The sequence below is a fragment of the Lichenostomus cassidix genome, chromosome 20 (genome assembly GCF_008360975.1).
Source record: "Lichenostomus cassidix isolate B80296 chromosome 20, HeHo_3.0, whole genome shotgun sequence".
In the NCBI taxonomy this organism is placed as follows: domain Eukaryota; kingdom Metazoa; phylum Chordata; class Aves; order Passeriformes; family Meliphagidae; genus Lichenostomus; species Lichenostomus cassidix.
Window position 1 is genome coordinate 2,400,576 of NC_139500.1, and position 21,751 is coordinate 2,422,326.

General features: G+C 43.1%; 1 long non-coding RNA gene across 1 annotated transcript in view; it reads left to right on the plus strand.

The window, feature by feature from the left end:
• Nucleotides 1–21,751, plus strand: part of LOC146428537 (uncharacterized) — a 187,761-nt gene that overhangs the window by 10,677 nt on the left and 155,333 nt on the right. The gene's annotated exons all lie outside the window — the stretch shown is intronic.

The following is a 21,751-nucleotide window of genomic DNA, read 5'->3' on the forward strand; positions in this document are numbered from 1 at the left end:
ATTTATTTTGTTTACTCTGCACTCTTTGCCACCTCTCCTCCTAATCTTCCATCTTGAGGGAACGAGACAGAATTGATTGGGTAGAATATATTTGTAGAAAGGACAAAAGTTCTGCTTTTGAGGTGTCCATCTCAGAAACTGCACAGGTGTGACAATAAATTGTGTGACAAGATAAAACCATCCCAGCAATTACCCAGTGGTGTTCCCAACAAAACCATTTGCTGATGAAATCGTTTTGAGTCTCCAGACTGCAGGGTGACTCGTGTTTAAGGTGTGCTTTCAGAAGCACATTTGCATACAGATGCTCTAAAATTAGTTCAGTTGCCTAAATCACTGTTTTGTAATGGCAAAGATATTCTTGGTAACATTTAAAATTAATGTAGAAAATAACATGCCTCACGTATTATTCTTTCTATTTTAATTTTGAGACCCAAATGCAGACTTACATCGAGCAGTGATGATTTAGTAGCACTCTGATTACGTGTTTTACTCAAGTTAAAGTGAGCAACTACCAGGTAATGAGGAGAAAATCTTAATTTAAATCTGTATTTAAAACAGCCTCACTTAATTGCACCTCCACAGAATGCTGGGAAACCATTAGTCAAGATATTCACCATCCATTCAGATTTTTCAGCTCGTTTTTTGGAGACAAGGCTTTCTGAAGTACAAATGTTATTATTCTTAGGGGATCCCAGCAGGAAAACCTGTCTTTGTCTGCGTTTTGGAAAAGGGATTAGTGGTTGTACCTGCACCTGCTGAACATGAACTGAAGTTATGCTGTTTCCAAATGAAAAAACCTTAATTATTATAAATGGACCGAATTTTGCAAAGAGATCAGAGATAATCTTCCATTCTTCTTGGTACTGGTAAAGCATCAGGAGGAAGATTATTTCCACATTTAGGCACCATAATTTGGGAAAGATATGGACCAGGGCAAGAGTATCTAGAGAGGAAGAGAGTTTGTGAAAAAAGATTGAACTTGGGCTGCTTTTCTTGCAGACAAGACCAGGATGGCATTACAAGCCTTCCAAAAGAAGGAAGAGTATTTATTCTCTGTGTCCATTCACCCATAAAAATAAATGTCTTGACTACAAAGCTAGACATCAGAAAACCATTTTTAGCCGTAAGAGGATATTTGGAATAGACTGGGAATTTCAGCCGAGGAAAAAATTAGACAAACATCAGTTTGGAGCAGGGAAGGGAATAGCTGGAAGATTGCTTGAGATCCCTTCCAGCCCTGCTGTTCTAATTTCATGATTTATTTTTTTAATAACTGCTGTGAGCACTCTTGTACAATGAGTTAGAAGTCATTTGAAAAAGTTGTAACTTCGGTTACTGAAAAAATCATTCCTTCTTCCAAGTAAACATGTCAGCTTCGTTTTCCTGTCCTGGATTGCAATTTTTTTTCTTGCAGAAGTATCTCCCTTTAAATGGAGCACAGTGAAGAAGCTCTTTGGCAGTTTCCTGCCAACTTCTCCAGAAATATATCTATAGGTGAAAGAAAAAAAAACCGCTTATCAGAACATATTGTCTGAAGGAGAGAAAAAAAATCTAGTTTTGAGTTCTGTTGATGTGGAAAAGGCTCAGTGTCTGACACTCGTTCGGTCTCGTTCAAGTTTCAATTTATTTTGCAAATAGAAGCTCTGCTTCTTGCCATCTGTTTCAAACCTCTCCTTCAGGCTGACTTTTGGCTGTTGTTCATAGAAACTCTTTTTATTCTGTGTATCTAAAGTTTAATTTCATTTCTGAAGGGGATGAACGCCCTGATTCCTTTGCCCCTTTGAAAATTCAAGCTAGTTTTTTTTATTTTTTTATTTTTTTTTTAAGCAAGACCGTCAAGATCTAGCTGAGATGGCTTTGGAATCAACAGGATTTAAGCACATGCCTTAAAATATTAAGATAAATCGGGTATTTCCCATTTATTTGCTGCCTAACGTGAAACTCTTTTTTATCAAAACAAGAGCATTCAGGCTCCCGCCTCGCTGAGAGTAAATCAGATTAAAATCCAGAGCTGCTCCATGAATTTGGAGCAGAAGAGCAGCTGGGAGAGGCAGTTTGGAAAGGCAAAAACCTCTGCCAGACCCAAGTGCTGCTGCATGGCAGGAGATGCACCAGGCAGATGTGCTTAACTCCTCTGAATGCAAACCAGTCCTTGGCAAAACATCTTCGGGGCATGGCTGGAAAGGGGGAAATGATTGATTGAAATACATTTCCAAGTGATTTATCTAATCCAAAGTTATTTTCCACATCCTCTCCAAACGATGAAAAAACAACACAACGCACTGAAACGGTTTTGCTCTCCAAGGTGTGAGGTTATACAGGAATTACTGGTGGTTTTTTTTTTTTTTTTTTTTGGTGATTGGAAGCACTTAATTCTTGGCCCCCTGCCTCATAATACAGCCCAGGCTGGTACAAGCAGTTCTGCAAAACATGTAATTTTACTTCACTTCTTTTTAATGATCAGGAAACATATGCTTTTAAACTGATCTCTACTGTGCAATTACAAATGTTTTGATGGAAACACTTTTTTTTTTAAATTAGTTTCATTCCCATAATGACTGTAGTTAGACTGTTCCATTAGTGAGCAAAAAGAATTGCAGTCTCTCATCAGGTTGTTAAGCTTTCAAACTCCAAATTTGTTTCTATTAAGAAACTGGATCAGAGTTGATTCTTTTAAAAAGGTTTTTTAAAAAAACCCTCAGCTTTGGAGAAATTAGATCTAAACCCAAGCTCTCTTTTTCAGGTCAGTTATTATTTAACTGATAAATGTATTCAATATTTGTTGAAAACAAAAAGATGATGTTTGAACCTTGAGTGTGGCTTCTTATTAATTTTCTTGTGCTGGTGTGGAAATGGTGAATGGAACAAAAATCTCTTCTCTTTGTGGCAAATAAGTCTGGAAATAAGAGGTTAAAATTGTAGGTGAGAAGGATATTCATGGTACATAATAAAACTTTTTTTATTTCAACTAGCCAAAGAAAGAATAGGATAAATCAGGCTGGATTTTGAAGCTTTAACGTCACAAATACTATCATCAACTTTTCTGGCCTGTTTTGGAACTTAAAAACTCTCGGAATTTTGGAGGGAAGTGGCAGTGAAACGCAGGAATTCCGAGGTGGGATGTGGGTTAGTCCTTCGTGGGAATGTTGCTGGCTGGCTCTGGCACTGCAGATTGAGATATTATTGTGTAAATGCAACGTTGGGTATTCATTTCCACCGAGGAGATGCAGTAATTACTGTGCTCACCCAGCAGATGACAGCTGTTATCATTCTGATGAAAAGAGCCCTAAATTAAAACCCTGTTGCTTTGCATAGATCCATGTCAGAAACAAATGGTAATTTTCTTAGTTGGTCAACCTCCTTCCTCGAGTCCTCTGGAAGGTGTAAATAAGGTCCAGATCTTTATTTTTGTTCAGTTTGGTGTTCCCTGGTGTGCTGGCAGTTTTGCAGCTGAGAGGATAAATCTGTAATTAAATTTTGGTGGGTTTGTGTGTATCTTGCATCAATACTTCAGCCAATACTGGGGCATTTTCCTAAGGTGCAAAGGCTAAAAAACATCTGGATCTTTTTTGGTCTGCTTTATAAAGTGTGGTGCAATTGAAGAGAAAAAGGTTCAGTGATGAGGATATGCTCCTAGCACAAATCTCTGCACACACAGAGCAGGAGATATTGGAAAAGCAGGAAAATTCCTCCTGTTTCCCACTGAGCAATGAGGGCTGAGGGATTAACGTGGTGACATCTGCTTGGGTAAAGCACAGTCAGGCTGGGGAGGTGCTCCTTGTACATCTCTGTTTTCTTTGGAAACCTTTCCCAATTACAGGAGATTAAACCCTCTAATGTGTCATCATTTCAGGCCGGATGTCAACTGCCAACAGCACTGCTCTGTGCAGGGAATGAGTGGAAAAAATGAGCTTGTTGATAAGGGAGGTTTGATAAACAGCACAGCTCCTTGTACAGGGGGGTTTAAGGTGTGCAGGAAAGCTCTGGAATTGGGGTTGAGTGAGGGCAAAGCTGAGGGTTTCTCAGCTCTGCTTTAACCCCCAATACATGAACTTCCCACTGCTGTTATCCCACAAAATTCCACAGATATATAATATTACCCAGCAGTCACTCCTGATTTCTGCTCCAACTGAAAACTCAGTGCTGTGACTTACAGCACAACCTGTCGCTGTTGCCTTGGCTTGGAATGACCTCTGTCTCACCAGAACAAAATCCAGGCCACCAAGAGCACCTTTCTGTGTCTTTCTTTTTATCAAAACCTCCATAGTTTACTGCAGTTGCTGTTGGTTTCCTTCCAGAGGTGCTGAATAAGGAGAGCTTGGTAAAACACAGCTTGAAGGGCAGAAAAGACTTAAAACACTCAAAGGTCCTGAGGCTTGTTGGGGAAAATTTGGATCTTCTTTGGCTCCTAACTTTGTTTCCATACTGGGAATTGTTCATAAAGCGAATAAAAATCACTGGATTGTCCCCCAGAAACAAAGCAATCTGATCAATTTAAGAATGCAAGATTTTTTATTATTTGAAGGCAATGATAAATCATGTCTTTAGAAAAATGCAGTGCATGTCCCAAAGTAGAGGAGCAACAACAAAAACTCTCTTGAGCAAATATTGCAAAAGAAACTTCAAATATAATCAAGCCCTCTCTCTGTGTAAAATGGTTTTTTGCAAACTGTATCTTTTCTGCAGTATTAGCGGTCCAGGAGTAATTAAACCAGATTTCTGCAGAGAAATGCCTCCCTGGGATGTTACAGAGGAGAATGTTTTGGCATTTAACAGAATTCTAGTTTTGTTTTGGGGTTTTTTTTTTCCCCTTTTTGCCTAAAGCTGCAAGGCTAGTGGGAATATTGCCTGTGGATGTCGTTATTTCAGTGCCTGCACCATTTGCATGCACAAAGCCCTTGGAGTTTCCATGTTGCACAGAGTCTCCCTGACTACCTGGCCGAGAGGAAATGTGAGTTTAATGGGGTTTGTGCTTTTCAAAGCTGGCTGGGCTGGAGATAAATGTTGTAGCTCCAAGGACTTGCAGCTTGGGAGAGTTTCCCACATCCCTCTGGAGAGGGAGACGCGATGGCGCTTTGGTGCCTTTTAACTCAGCCACAGGTCTGGAGTAACTTGGGTTTTTAGCACTGAAAATTGCCAGGAGCCTTTCTTTCCCCCCTTAATTTCTCTCCTTTGGATGGATGAAACAAGTTAGGGCTCTCTCATTGTGTGCAACATCTCCTAAGCAGGCAGCTGGCTTCGTTTTATGGAGTTTCTCTTGGTGGCTGAGGAGTTTGCAGGGTTTTTGGGAGGGCTGGTGGGGAGAGAGGAGCTCTGTGCTTGCTCTAGGAATTGTCCATTCTCCTTCTGGCCAGGCTGGGATGGGGAGATTTCATGGAAAAGCAGGACAGGCTGCTGCTCCTCGTTGCCTCAGGCCCCGGTGCAAGCGGTTGCAATTTTGGTTTTTGTGAACACTCTAACTTCACAATTTCCTGAGTGCTTGTGCCATTTATTTATGCCTGCCTTTTATTTATATTCATAGAAGTGCATGCAGACACAGAACTGAGGCTTACAAAAAAAGTTCAAGCCAATACTTGCCGTTTTTTTGGGGAGATATTTTCGCAGCTCTAATATTCAAACGTTGCTTCTACTAATTAAGTTTTCTTAATTATATGATTTGCAAGATTAAAAGGCCACTGCCAATATAAACCACATATTGCCCCTGAACTGTTAGATTATTAAATTGAATTTTAAAATTAATTTTTACTTGCCATGATTTGTATTCTGTTTGTTCTGTGCTATTTTAAGCTTGGATAATAAATATCATGTCAGTCTCGTATTCATTTGTGGACAATTCCAAGTTTTCAGTGCTACAGGGTAAGGGTTTGAAAGGCAACAGAACAATTTTTTTTTTGTTTTGTTTCAAAGAATTGTTTTTTTAATTCTGTTCGTCTTACGCTTTACAGAAGGCTTTTATTTTTAAACAAAATAAAAAAAATCTCGGCTAAATATAAGTTGACAGCATCTCTTGCAATGATATTCTTGTTTATGACAGTGTAGAGGAGAGGCACAAAAAGTCAGAGGTCGTTTTTTATATGCAGTAAATTCTCATATGCAGGAATGTCTGGATGTGTAAAGTGTCTGTGCGAGACTTGACTTATCTCTTCCTCTCTGATGGGATTTCTCAGGGCTATGGCTGTAAAAACTGCTTGTGATAAGAACATCTCCCTGCTCGTGTGTTTTGCAAGGCTGGCATGTCCTGTTTGAAGCCTCCTGCTCCTCCATGGCCGTGGCCACAGCTGGTCACCTGGCCAGGTGGGTGACTGGGCACTGTCACTGAGGTCCTGGGGGAAAACCAGGAGCTGAACTCCCCAGGCTGGCAGGGAGCTGAGCCAGGCCAAAGTCAGAATCAGGGACTGATGAGGTGGAGATGGCAGAGCTGGATGGAGTTGGTGGGAGCAGTGGAATCACAGCCACACCACGGGAGCTGACAGAGCAGGAGGCACTTGGGCTGATCCATCATTGTGCTCATTCCCACTGGAAATAAACCCTTTGCTCCAGCAACAAGTTGTGCTCAGGGTCTGTTTTTAGGCTGCTGAGCTCTGTGGTCATTGCCAGCATGGTGTGAGAGGTGCTGGGATTTGCCCTGAGTGCCACCATGGGCACTGTGTGCAGGCAGAGCCTGCTGGAGGTGTCCTGGTGTCACCACCCTGTCCCCAGCTGGTGCCACGTGTGACTGAGCGCCCCAGAGAGATACAGGGATAGTGAGAAGTGTTACCTCCTGACGCACAGCAATGTCACAGAGCATCCCAAATCCTTGTTGAAAGCAGTGCAGATCAGCACAGGGAGCTCTGCCTTTAGGTCAAGAACACGAATTAATCTAATTTTCAGTCTGGGCTCCTCCAAGCTGGCTACCTTCAGCAAGCTGAAAGCAGAGCACACTTCATGGTGAGCAGGAACTTGCATAACACCTAATTGGTAGTTTGTTGTGTAATGGAGGAAAGGTGAGGCTTCTTAGCAAAATTGCCTTTTTTCCCCTAAATTTCAAATTTCAAATTGTGAGGTGCTATACAGAGTTATAGCAGATTATCAAGTGGTTAAATTGATATATTTGATATAAATTGATGTTTTGCTCTTATGCCACAAAATTTTATTTCTGCCAGGAAGAACAATAAGAAAATACTGGTTAGGCATGGAAGTGCCTTGAATTCAGAATTCATGTGGAAAAACAGAGATTCTGAAAATTTATTGTTGCAAATGTATTTTAAAGAAAACACAAGGTTCTGGATTATTTGTTTCCTATTGAAACTGAGTGTTTCAAATGAAATATGTTAGACATATGCACATCATCTTAGCTATTGTGGAAGGAAGGTTTTCCCTTGAAAGAAAATGGTCAATATTTTTGGCATCTGACAGAACGCATCGAACAGCGCTTGAAATGGTGAGGATGGGGAGCATGGAGAGAAGGTTTTCTTCAGTCTGTGACTTCCTGAAAAATTCAGATTGGTAAAAGCCCCACCATGTGTGAGCACATGCAGAGGGTGATGGTGCAGAAATGCCATTGCCTTTAGACACTGTCTCCATAAGGACCTTTCCCAGAGCCACGAGTCCTTGCAGAATGCTGCCTCTGTTATGCTGCTGCCCCAGTTTGTGACTCTTTTTTTTTTTTTTCTCCACTGCAAAAGATCTTGGATTGAGGGATTGTCCTGATGATCTGTTCAGTGTTCCAAGGGGGCTGATTAATCTGAAAAACCCAACAAGACAGCTGAAACCGCTGCCAAAAACTGTCATCCGTTCTGCTCTCTCGACTGCCAGCTTTCTGGGCCCTTGCTGCACAGACAGGTCTGCTCTTAAAGATGCAGCCTGACATCTCCTAATGCAGCAGCAACAGGGTAAACGATGGGGGAGTGATCTAGGGGCTGAGATTTCCCTGGATTCTGTCACTTCCCAGGGGTTGTGTTTCTCTCCCGAGCTCAGTGCTGTTATTAATTCTGTCTGCTGCATGCAATTAATGAATGGCAGAGAGGGTGGAAATCTTCTGGGAGGGGAAAGTGGCCCTTGAAGGTCGAAATGGAGTTTGTGTGGCTTGTTTTGGTGGATCTCACAGCACCATGGCAGCAAAACAAGGTGAATTACTCCTGAACTGAATTTCACACAAACTCAAAGCAATAATAGTAATAATAATAATAATAATAATAATGCTTTATTCCTGCTCTGTGTGAATGCTGGTGCAAAGGTGGAGAAAAGGAGGCTCCTTGGTCTTTGAAGGAGGGAATTTTGGAGCTCTGGAAGGAGGAAGGTGGGAAAACTCTCCCTTGCCTTCCCCTGTGTTGGCATGGGCTGGGGATGGAGAGCAGGAGAGACCATGGCAGGAGATTGCAGCCCCAAAATGGAATTGTGACATCTCCACACCAAGGTCCTGAAAAGTCTTGGGGTTTTTCAGATGCCAGCCCTGGGTGCCTTGCTGGGACTCCTGAAGGAAACTCTTCAGCTAAGGAAGGATAAGTCAAAAGCAAAAGAATCTTTTGAAAGTAAACTGGATAACTGCAACTGAAAGCTTGAGGGAATGTTTAATGGGGCCATTAATAAATGACTCAGGCAGCCAATGGGACTTAGCCTTTGGTCTCCTGCCTTGCACTGCTCCAGAGGCTCCCTGTAATGAACACACAAAACGTGCCCCATCAAGCCTCGGTGCTTCAGCACAAAACACTCCTGAGTTTAATGTGTGCTGGATGGCAAAGTGGTGCCTCCAGTAAACATCTTGGACAACCAGAGCTGAAAAAACCATATTAGAGGATGGATTTTTTTTTTTTTTTTTAACAGGGAAATCTTGAACTCTTTTCAGAATTTTTAAGAATTCTGGGTAAAGGAGAGGAGCAACCTTCTGAATTTTAACCTGTGGGCAAAGCCTTGTGTTTAACCCCATCGTGTGTGCAAGTGGTGAGAGGTGTGAATGTCTCCAGGACTGTTCTGCTGGGTTAGCCACGTGTTTTGATCCTGGCTGGAGCAGCAGAAAACTGTGCATTGTGATAGCAATCCTCAGTGTTCTAGATGCTGAGATAGGACAGTGCAGGGTGCTCCAGAAGCCCCTAACTAGAGATTCAATTTGATTAAATGCACTCACAGCAAACTGGCTCGGTTGTGCCAATTAACTTGGAACCGCAGCAGAGTTTTATTGCTTTAGGAACGAATGGTACTTATTGGCTCCTTATATAACAGTTTGACTTCCTCATCCAGTCAGAAAATTGAGCATCTGTCAGACCATCAAGCCATAAATGTCTTCATTAGATCTGATAAACAGACCATGGCAAGGCAGCAAGTTGGAAGGTCCCACCCTTGTGCCTGGGGGGCTGGACTCACTTAACAGGCTCCAAAGGAGGGATCTATGGCAAACAGCGAGAAGAAACGCTCTGGGTGAGCCAGAGAGGAGCTGTGCCCAGGTGCAGCACTGAAATAACCTCTCTCAGGGCCATTGGGACTCTTCCCCATCGCTGTTACCAAACAAACACAACCTTGGCAAGTGCCCGGCTCAGGAAGCTGTCCCCAGACACATCCTTGGGTGTGATCCCAATGCAGTTGGGCTGCAGCCTGCTGACAGCTGACATCCCTCTGGAAAGCACCAGCCTTGTCGCTGATTTGAAGGAGCTCTGTGCCCCACAGCCTGTGTTTTGTACCACATCAGTGGTGTTTCCTGGAGCTCCTGCTGAGCCCTCCTGAGGCTCTGACCCCAAATACTCTGCTCCTGCTTTTGTGGTGCCGCACAAAGATCCTGCATCCCAAGCCAGCAGCATCACCCACAAAAGGTGGATTCTCCTGGCTGTTTTGGGGCTATTAGAGCAGCCTCAGCTCGAGGGGTTGAGCAGCCTTGCAGCCTGACCTCGGTGCAATACAGCCTGTGGCACTGGCAGCAGAGGTGTTGAGGATGTTACAGCAGAAGGTGGAAGTCCTTAATCACACAGGGATGTTCTGTGATTTCCACTAATAAGAATGCAGAAGACACAGGCAGATGAGGCTTTAAATGCTGTTCCTCTCAGTCTCCCTTCAAAGCCAGGAATTCTTTTTTTATCTCCCACAAGCTCCTACCTCACTCAGTGCTCTGACAAATCTGTCCCTTTAAATGAAGCTGCTGCTCTTGCTCAACCTTTGCTCTTGCAAAATGCAAAGTCCTCTGTTACAACCTCAATTACAGGTTAGAGGAGACAGAAACTTATTTGATGGACTGCAGGAGCAGGATTTACCTTCTCTGTGTCTGGGGGAAGAGAACAACCTTTATGGCAGAGGCCAGGTCAAGAATGAGGAGTTTTGTCTATTAAAGTAAATCAAGGAGGGGAAAACTCTAAAAGACAGATTGAGTTCATATTGAACTTCTACTGGAATCGAAATGTCTCTGTGTTTATAGTGATATGTGCAAGGCTTTTGAAAAATTTTCCCTCAAAATTTGTAAATATTCCTGAGGTGCTGCTCTGCATTTTAAGAATCCATACCCTCATGAAGAAAAACTCCAAGTGCTGATAGTCACTTACTTGAATTGCTGTTTATATGTTGTTATTGAGACAAATTTGTTATTTTTTCTTTACAAGCTCAACCTAAGCAAAAAAATATTGGTGCCATATGATATAAACAAGTTGACAGGCTATAGATTTTGATTTTTACTGGGAGATGAATATTTGAGAGACTTTAATCTTTGTAAAGCTGTCATCACCAGACTATAAAAATTTTTAATTTAAAAGTTTATAAATGCAGTTGCAGGAAAAAGTCAAACTAGGTATGTGGGGAAAGCCTCTAAGAAACTTCAGAATGTAGCTCAAAAAAATAGATCCTCTTTGTTTTCATTTCCCTGTGGGGAATTCATGCATTCCCAGAACATACAACCAAAATTTATTTTTTGATGCTTGGGGTTGTCATTAATGAAGCAGTCACTCCACCAATTAAACCCCAGCTTTAATTGATTTAGTCCCTTCTAAATCTATCTCGTTTAGCAGCAGATAAATATATTTTATATCTGTTTCTTCCTACTCTGCTGCGATTCCCTTGGGAATGGGAAGCTCAGGTGTCCATCCTGGGTGAGCTCTTGGCTCTAGGATTTCTTGCTCACTTTGGCTGAGCTCTGTCCCAACCAGAGTAACACAAACTCTGTGTCAAACCTGCCATCATTCTGTTTAACTGGTTTAAACAATTTTTTAGTTTTGACTTAAGAGAGAAAAATAGATTTGGAAGAAGTTGTGTGATCAGATAGGTGAGTGTTCAGAAATAGTTATTTGATATCCTACCTGTGCAGTAGAAAACAAGGCATAGAAAGACATAGAGGATATTTTAGAATTCCTAAAATCCCGTGGCTGCATCCCATTTTTAGCAGCTTTCACATTTCCCTACGTTACGAAGGGAAATGAAAACAAATTTCCATAAATTTATTAGAAAAACCAATTCTCCCCTTCAAGGTGAGACCAACCCAAAGCTCACCTCACCAGCCAGGTTTCCCTTCCCCCTCCTGCCCAGCAGCCTCAGACAGGTCTGATTTATCCCTGCCCAGTCTCCTGGAGCAGAGGGAGGTGATTGCTGTGCTCGGGGAAGGAATCTGAGACAAACCTGAAAGTGCTGAGTTTAAAAACAATCAAGAAGTAGGTGAAAGCAGTAAATATGGCAACTATGCCAGTCCTTCCTCCCCTGCTTTTCTGCTGCATTCTTGTTATACAATGGTGAGAGCAGTTGCAGGGAGCACTGTTGAAAGATGGGGGATTTAAGAGAGCTGTGATGGCTCTGTTGGATTGCTGCCTATATTTGGACTGTATTTATTATTCCCCTTCTATTAAGGTGCTTAAGCATTCAGAGTTGGGTTTAGACAAGAAATAAATATCTGAGCAGCTGTGACTACATGTCTGTTGGTGATTAGTCATCACTACAACTCTTCAGAGTTGGATTTACCAGCAAATTGTTAAAATTCCCCCAAATGGAGGGCAGCGTGGTGGAAAAAATGAGGTTGATTTTGTTTTGTTTGGCTGGGAGTTTAACCTGAAGCTAATCCAACAGGCCAGGAGAAGAGAGATCCTGACCTAGCACAGGGTAATGAGTTATTTAGGATTTTCCTTCCTTGCAGGTGCTGTTTTCTGTGGCTCACCTGCCAGGATCTGGGGAAAATGCAGAGAGCAGGAAAAGATTTATCAAAGCTGGTGAGAGCAAAGAGAATGGTGAAGCTCTTGGCCAGGGGCAGCCCGAATGCACCTGCACTGCTCTGGTGGAATCTCCAAGGGTTCAGCATCCCATGGCTTTGGCTCTGCTGGGAGAGGCAAGGAAAGACTGAATAGTGATTTCAACCTCAGGCAGGCACTGCCAGGGAGGCTCCTGCATATTCTGGTTTATTTTCCAGAATATGGAAACTTCTTCTTCTTCTTCTCCTTCTTCTTCATCTTTTTATTGTTTTATTATTTATCTTATTATTTCTTGTTATTTATTTCTTAGTATTTCTGGAAATACTAAGAAAGAAGATCTCAGTCTGTTCTGTTTCTGACTGAAGTAGTACATCACATACAACTCCAATTTCTGTAATCCTCCTTGGGTTTGCTTTGTTTTTGGGAGAATGGAACATCACCATTTCCTCCCTTTTCTAAAACTGAAGGGAGGATGCCTACAATTAATGTAGAAAAAATGCTTGCTTGTTTTGGTCCTAAAAAAGGACCAAATTGAAATATTTCTTTTCAATAGAAAGCAGAAGAGAACTTTTAGCATCTCTCCTGACCTTGTTAAAGGACAGAAGATTGTTTTTCTCCTCTAACAAATCCTGCAGCAAGTTTTTGCTTCAGTTCAGGACAATGTTTCTCACTGGATGGGGACAGAGGGAATAAAACTGCAGTTTTGGAAAGTCATCCATGCTCAGCAAACATTCCCTGCAAACAGCTGGCTGAGGGAAGGCACATCCACCCTGGGAGATGCTAATTGGGATTTGGGGAAATTGAGATTTGGGTTCCTGCCCTGCCTCACACTCTCAGGGTAACCTGGAGCATTCTGCTGGCAGGTAGAGCTATTCCTGTCTTGTTAGTGACTCTAATTTCATCCTGAAATGGCCAAACTCAGTCGCCTATTGAAAAGGTCTGTGGAGAAGTTGAACAGTTGTTGATGCCTTTGTAATTTTTAGGAGGGGTGGTGGCACCAAATACCTTTTTTATTTTATTTTAGGAATGATTTTGACTTCAATTCTCATTCCCCACCAGAACTTGCTGAATGGATGTAGTGGGAAAGGTTACTGGTAAAGCTCCACAATTCCTGGTGTCAGACAAATGCAAATGATAAATCACATCTCTTGTCAATAGCTAAATCTGTGATACTTGGTTTATCTGTTGGGGAGATCAGTTTGTAAAACACACATCTCTTGGTCCAGATAATCTCATTTCTGATGACACTGGGGAAGTCAGGAAACAGCTTTTGACTCCATGGCTCATAATTTTGGTAGGATTAGGATGAATTTCCCATACCACCCATCCATCCTTGTTTAATCCAGAAAAATTTGCTTCTGGCTGCCTCACTTGAGGTCTTGGCTTCTCATTTGGGAATTACTGTGTAGCCACAGCTCTGAGTGAATCCCAAGGGAATTACTCATTGGAGATATGAAATGCCAGAAAAATACTGAATGCTCTTTTGAGTCAAGTGGGGTTTGGGTGTTTCCAGCAGGAGTAGCTAATCCTTGAAAATCTTAGGTTTTTTTTTTCTTTGTATTCCAACTACTATATTAAAAAAAAAAAAACCAAACAAAACCCAAGACCCCAGAATGACAACAGGAAAAAGAAACCCAAACCCCAGAAGATCTGCAAAGATCTCCACAAGGTGTAGTCAAGCTAAATTTGTTGAAGTCTGCTTTGCCAATGTTTTATTTGCCACATTCCCAGGCGTGGGGAGGATTCCTGTTCCATTCCTGTCTGCTGTGAGCACTGAGGTCCCATGGGGACAAAACCACAGTCCTCAAGTGCTGGTGGGCTGAATTTCCTCACTCAAGCTCGTTAAAATTCAAGAATGTGTTAATTCAAGCATCTCCAAGCTCCAGGAGTACCGATTATGCAAGCAGAGAACATATTTTTTCCCCTCTTTCAACAAATAGCTGAATATTTGCACTGTGCTGAGGCTGGGGAGGCACAAGCTGCGTTCCAAACTCAAAGCAAGGTGCAGTTCCTGCCCTGACTTGTAGGTGTTTTTCTAATTAAATCCTTTGCTAATGATAAGGCTTCTTGCGTTCAGTTGGTTATTTTTGGTTTTCTGATCCCTTTTAATGGAATGGATAGGATTTCAATTAAAAAAGTGAGTGTTTGCAATGGTGGCTCAGGGGAAGGGAACCCCCAGTTTTGGCTGAGAGGTACCAGGCAGAGATGCAGCTGATTTAACTGCACTGGGAATTCTGTCCCAGCATTCTGGTCTTCCTGCAAGGAAAACCATGGATTTGAACTGTTTGTTCCCCCTGAGCTGGTTTGTCAGTGTGGAGCTCTGCGCTGAAATATCTCAAGTGATTCACTTCTAAAAGCTGCTCATGTTTGAACCATTAGCTGCTCAATCTACCCCAATAGAAACCTAATTTTTCCTAAAAGCTATGAGCAAAGGGCATGTGGGGGATGAAATATTTCTTTGAACTTCCCAGCCCTGAGAATAAATTGAGGATTCAGCTGATTCTTCCTAATTTGGGGTCTTTCCATTGATCCTTGCAAGGAGCTGAAATGACGCCTGACCATTGTTATGTTGCCTTGATTTTCATTTTTCCTTCTTCTGGTCAAAATTCATAGTATTTGCAACTTTCTGTGAAGTCTGGGAGTAAAAGTGGTTGCAGAAATCTAAGGGTGATGGATTTTCTTGAAGTGAAATATTGAGGACCCTTTAGTAACTAATAGAAGATTACATAAAAGAGAAGGGGGTTGGAGACTTGGATTTATTTTTCTCTTTATATAAAATGAAATAGAACTAAACAAATATTAAGAGTTACAATCAAATTGGTTGGGTTCCTGTGGGTCTAAATAAGTGTAGAGCACTGAGCTTTCAAGTGCACAACATTTAAGGTCTTTTTGAGTTTTTCAGTATTTTAATGCCTGAACAGACTCTCAGATCTGAATTAGGAGCCACATTGCTTATTTTCATCGATTTAGAAAAATCTCAGAATATTTGAAAGCTCTCTGGCTTTGTTGAAGTAATTTCCTCACAACCTGGTACCAAATCTGAGCAAGCAGGAAAGTGCTGATGGACAAGATGTTCCAATATATGTGTATCATTTCTGTGTGTGTCATTTCTGTCTTGGTTGGTTTTTCGTTTGTATCATTTAAAGACAACCTGCAATACAGAAATTCAGCCCATTTGTCAGTGGTTTGGGTACATGGCAGTGCTGCAAAGTGTCCTGCTGTGTGTAGCCAGGGCTGGGCTGTGTGGCTGGAAGGATCCAGGATGGTTCTGATCAGCAGCTGAACTGGTCTGGCAGTTCCTGCAGAGGTTCAACTTTGAGGTGCATTTGCTGAATGCTGCAAAGGGAGAATTGAAAATCAGATTTTTAATGGTTTTTATTTTCTTCTCAGTCTTACCCATTAAATGCAGAGTTTGGTAGTGCATGAGCAAGTTTTGCCTTAGATATTTTTTAGAATTTATTTTCAAAAAGCCCTTAATTTAAGAAAGCTTCCTCTCCTATCAGTCTAGCAAGCAAAACCATTTTTTTTTTTTGCTGCATCCTCTGTGAAGCAAATGAACTTTCCTAAGCCTGCATGACTGTAGGCTATGCAGAAGGTACATGTACAACCCTGAGAAAGGGATTTCTGAGCGCTGTGGGCAGCTGAAAAGCCTGGTAGACATTGAGCATCACGCAGGATTGTGGCACAGCAATGGCAGGCTGGTTGGCTTTGACAACTAACAACACTGCGAGGCTTTGACAGAATAAGAACTTACATGGGGTGTCAATCATCCTCCACATGCCACTTCCAATCTGTCTAGCTGGGAGAGGACAGCCGTCCCCAGTGGCATCTGAAGTGCAGCTGCCAATGTCACAGCGCCAAGGACAGCGAGGGCAGAGCGTGGGGTGTGCACTGGGGTTGGGTGGGACACTGGAGCGTGGAGACACGTGGCTCTGGGGTGTCCTCTCCTCTCAAGGACAATCTCCACAAACATGGAGATGGGACAGAGGCCAAGCTGTGGCTCCAGATGTTCTTTGCAGTTGGTGAAGAGCAGCAGTGGGTTTGCAGCTTGGAGATCAGGGTGCTTGAAATGGGCTGGAGTTCATATTAGGGTTGCTGATTTGGGCTCTTCCACCCATCTAAGGGGATGGTTTCCTCCTTCTAAACTTCATTGAATTATCACTGTCTTAAGAAGAGGTTAAATATATTTTACTTTGGGTTTTTAAAGCTGCTGAGGCATTAAAGGCTCTGTAGTTTCCTGCTTCCATCTTTGTGTTTCCCTGTAAATCAATACTGGAGCCAGAGAGAAACTTTATTTTCTTTCTTCAAAAAATCTCCATGCCACTTCTAAAGCTTGGCTTTTACAGCGGTCCTGTGGCTGCTGGAGTGCAAGATCTCTCATTGAAAAAGCTGGTGCTGGCTTGTGATTGAACATTTATCAGGTGTTCCTCTCCCTGTCAATTTGCTGATGCCTTTTGAAGTGTGAGATTGCATTTTGCTTTTCTCTCTCAGTTAGTCTAACTTGGCCTGGATTGAAATGATTTTGAGGCAGCAAGGGGAGATCACATGTACCTTCCATGTCCTCCCAGCCTGGTTCTGGGTGAGATCAGACTGCAAGGTGGGCTGGCTGATCCACTGTCCTCCTGTCCTGCCTCACCCACCGAGAAATGGGAAGGAAGGCTCTGGAGAAGCCAGGAATATCCTGCAGGGAGAGAGCTCTGCTGCTCTGCTTTGGTGCCACTGAGGGAGGGAAGGAGCAGAGCTGTGCTGCCAAACCTGCTGGAGAGAGCAGAGCTGCAGAGCTGAGCTCAGGCTCAGGCTGCTGTGACTCTGTCCCCTCCAGCTGCACTGAGCTGCTTCCTTCCCTCATTTGCACCATTTCCTTTGGTGCACCAAGTCCCATCCACACGAGCTCCATGCAGGAGCTGCAGTACCACAGTTTGGGAGCTGTGTGTTCATGGATATGCCTTGTTTTGATTAAAGGCTGCCCCTGGTAGGGAAGGAGGGCTGTTTTTGCAAGTCTGCCTGTGCCATGGTTGTGTTTCATCTCCAGTTTAACCTCCTGAGCAGCACACACACCAATATCCAAATGCCAGTGCAGTCCAGACGAGTTCTTCACCCTCTTGCTCCTCCCACTGCTGCAGGAGTTGTGTTTATCATATTGTATTGGGGGCACCCAGGTTGTTCTGTGTCTGCTCTGGTGCCTCTGTTCAGAGTGAAATAGCTCTGCATGGCCTGGGGCAGTGTCTGAGTGTGTGCTGGTGGCAGAGCTCGGTGACAGCAGTGACTGGGTGTGCACATGGGGCTGGCACAGCAGGACAACTCAGGGGGCTCTGCTCCTGCAGGATTCTCAATCAGAGAAATGAGGGAGGAATTCTCAGTCAGAACTGTGAATAAATTCCACATGGTTTTGGATTACTGCGAGAAAGAAACCTTTAGAGCGAGTGATGCTCTCCTGCCTCTTTTAAAATGTTCTGTTGCAAATTTACAATCCTCTTCTGGGGAGAGCCCAGCAGGGTGGCCAGCATGTATAAAACTGTCATTATTTGATATAATTTTAATATACTAGAGAAAAGTGGGTGCAGCAGTGTAAGGCTACCCCCAACTGCAAATCTCCAGTGCATCCTCAGAGTTTCCCATTTGTTATTTACCCTCAGCTATGTGAACAGCAACAGTAAAAACCACGTGCAAGCTGTGTCATTGCTGTGTGCTGATGAGCACAAGTGCAAACTCCCAGCTGTGAAAATCTGCTATTTTGATTCTTTCTGCTTTATTTTGAATGCTTAGTTGATGTGCCCAGAACTCTGCTGCTGCAGAGGCGAAGCTCCAAAGAATGATGGGCTCGCCTCCTGGTTTTATTCAGAGTTTTACAAACTGCAATAAAAGAGCACCCAGACAATGCTCTGGGCACTGCAGATGATCTTATTTAAAAAATACACTTGTAAACAAATGGCTTCATCAACCACCTCGGATCAGATCAAATAAAACTTGCAATATTTATTCTGTTGCTGAGTTAAGAGCCATCTGTTGCTCTCTATTAACAGACTATTTACATACTGCAGATCCAAAATGCTCTGGTAACAGGAATTGCCTTTTCTCTAGGAATCCCACAGTGCTTAGCAGAGCTTTCCACCTCCCATGTTCTTACAGTGAAAGGGGAAAAGAGACTCTGTGGTGAGTTAGGAGGACTAAACCTCTGCTTTGCACCAACCTTTGGGCAGATATTCCAGAGGCTGGGAGCCCTAAGGAAGTTTGTTCTGAAAATAAGGTTATTAAAGAGACAGTGATGTGCTGGGCTGGAACAGACCTTGTTAAATCTCTGATTCTTGCAATTTGATTTTTGTCATGTTTATGGAACAGTAGAGTGCAAATACATGTGAACTTTAGTAAGAACAGGCATATAAGAGTACAAATTTCAATCAAGAATCAAAAGCTGTATCTCTGAAAGTATTACTTATAAAATGTTTCTCCTAATATGGTAAATTTAAGGATAAGAGTTGTCTGCCTTTTGATCTGGTCCCTTCTCTTATAACATTGACTTCTAAATAGATAATTTAATTTTTTTTAAAGTGATGAGATCTTGTAGCTTCCATATCAAAAATAATAGTTGATTTTAAGGGAAAAAGTAATAACAACAAATCAGCTCTTAAACTGAGCCCTGGAAATGGTTAAGGAAACTTCCCAGGAATATGCCTGTCTACCTTTGGCTCAGGATTTCTGTCCAGTTGTGTGACTGGGGATCAGGAACTTCTCAAGGAGTTGCTGGAGAGCCTTTGGGTTGTTTGGCCAGGAAGAGCAGTGAAGCTTTTTGCTCTCACAGGAAGCCACATGGCAGCACTGATGGAGCAGAGGTTGGGAATGGAAACCATGGAGTCACCCTGGCTTAGGTTTCCATAAGGATGGTTTCATCCTGAAGTCAAAATTGTTGAAATCACCTTTGAGTGGCCAAGGAAGCCACATCTGAGTCCCTGTCCCCAGCAGAAGGTGAAAATAGGTCATTTTAGGGTGGACAATCAGACAAAGGTTCTGTGGACCTGGAGCTCCCTGAGCTGCCCAGCAGCCCAAGGGTTTCAGCAGTGCCCTTGCTTTTCTTTTTCTTTTTTTTTTTTTAATTCTAAAGTGTTTGCAAAATGTAGAAAAATGCAGCAGGTCCAGAAAAACTGGAACTGTTTGGTGCAATTATTCAGAGCAACTGCTTAGCACAGACAAATCGCAGTAAACCCCTGCCTAGGAAGTGCTGCAAATGCAGCAGTTGAGTAGTAAGAAAAAATATATTTTTAATAACTGTAATCGTCCTTTAGGAGAAACCACAGCTCAAATATAAGCCTGATTTATGGGTAAGCATGGTATGAAGACCCTCAGAGAACAGTTCCACGGAATGCAGGGAAAGCAGAGGAGGTGAGCAAAGGGAGATGCTCCTCCAGGACCATGTCTGACGTCTGGAAAATTTCTAATTGTGCTTAATCCACAGCAGAGTTGTTTGTGTTATTATAGCACATCACATGGCAATGTAGAAGTGTTGAAACAGCTCTGAGAACACCAATAGTGCAACACCCACTCTGAAAGGGCCTAAAATTCTTGAATAACACAATTTCCAGCTTTTCTGTCCCTTCAGGATTGGTGACTGGTGTTTTCTCCCAAAAGCATCAAACTTGATATTTCAAAACTTGGTCATATACAAGTAAAATGCATGAAGTTTTTATTTTGTGCAAAAGCCCTCACACCACATGAAAATCTGCTCCTTGCACCTGTAGATCAGCCAGTGCCTCCTGCACTTGAGGGATGTTGGCAGCTCAGTGCAACACATGGGAGACTCTGATGTCCTACAAACTCCAGATTTCTTGTCTCCTCCCCAGCAGGGCACAAACTGTATCCTCCTCAGCCATGTGCAGTACTGGGGGAACTAATTCTAATCCAGGATTTACAGCAGAAAACTGTGTCTGTGTACTCTACTAACAACCCTCACAACGTCTTTCAAGGTTCTCCTCAGCAAGGGCAACTGCTGCTGGCATTTTGGCTCTCCTTCAAACCAGTCTTGTCAGCACGAAAAGCCATATGAACTTGGAGATTGAAATCAGTTGCCCCAGGGTACCAGGTCCGGTTTCATTTGAACAATAAAAGAATCTGATGCCTTTTTAGCAGGCAGGTAGTCATTGCCTAGATGAAGGAAGAGCTGTAATAGTAAATCTAGAATTGCATTCAGATGTGACATCAGCTGATGTGGAAGCACTGCATGTCTTGCCATATCCACCCACTCTTTCTATATGCAGGGAAATCCGAACCGAGGGAAAAGTCAGATGTTGGGCTGGCTCCCCCAACTCCACAATTATGTAGCAGTGATCCTGAACTTCCTCTCCATTTGCAGGTTAGCTGGAGGGGTCTGAATCCTAATGCTGTGCTCAATTCCATGCGCTGTTTTCATTAACCTACAAAAGCTTGAGCGTGTCTGTGTCTCCAGACACACAAGGCTTGGGGACACAAGTGTTTGAAAGTTCCTGGAAAATTGCTGTTGTGGAAAGGTTCTCCTTTGTGGATTGAGTTGTAGCTGTTTTGCACTGATCTCCTGTGGTTGAGGTGTTTGCTGGAACTGAACATTTGGTTGACTGATTTTTGCTATAATTGGGGATGGGAAGCATTGAGCAATGGGTTGCACATCACTCACTATGGCAGAATAAACCAGCAAAGGGAGAAATCATGGATTATTCACTACCTGAACCTCTTGGCATTATGTCAGCTATCCCACAACAGGTGTAATGACCTGGAGTTTTATCCACACAGCTCCTTAATGTTGTCACCACCACCAAACATTTGCCAGCTCCCAGCAGGGACACACAAAGGTGATCCCCTTCTCCTCACAGAGAGATCCCCAATTAATTCTCTTACCAAGTACACTATTGTTTTACTGCATCTTCTCTCTGAGGCTGTGAGAATGACCCTGTCTGAGTGGCTCTGGAAGGGCTGTTTGGGGTGGGTTAATTGCCATCCCAGAGCCAGCTCTGTGCCCAGCAGGACGGTGGCTCTCAATGGCACTGAGCAGCTGGTGACAGTGGCTGTAATTGCTGCCCTGGACCATTGATCAAGTGGGGTAGGGGGAAAGCCCTGCTGGGCTCCATCCTAACAGCTCCACTTATGAATAACCTTCCCAAAGGTGCCACTCATTCTTCTAGTCCAAGACAGTGGAATTAATCTCACCCGTGTGGTTTAATCAGCAAGAAATGCATTTGGCACGTTGTGGGTCAGGAAATGCTCTCTGCCATGGAGCCCAGGCTGGGCTGGAGCTGCCAGGATAGGGCTGTAGATGAAGACATCCTGGGTTTCTGTCAGTATCCAGAGTTTAATACCAAAAAGAAATGGAATTTTTGCTGTTTGGTTGTCTCCCACCTTCAAAACGTGGTGTGTCTCAGTTTGCAGCCCAGCTGAAATCTCAGGGCTCAGATTCCTGCAGTGGCTGTGGAACAGCCCAGCCTGTGGGAAAGCTTCCTGCTCTGCTGGTGGATTCCTTACAGGTGCACTTTGCTCTCTTGCAGGAGCACAGAACCAGCAGAGCTGTGCCTGCCTGTGATGTCTGAGAGCTGCTGCAGTGGGGAAAGCTGGGCAGGACAGTGAATTAGGTGCTGCTTCTGGTTTTGGTTGGGGGAAAAAGTGGA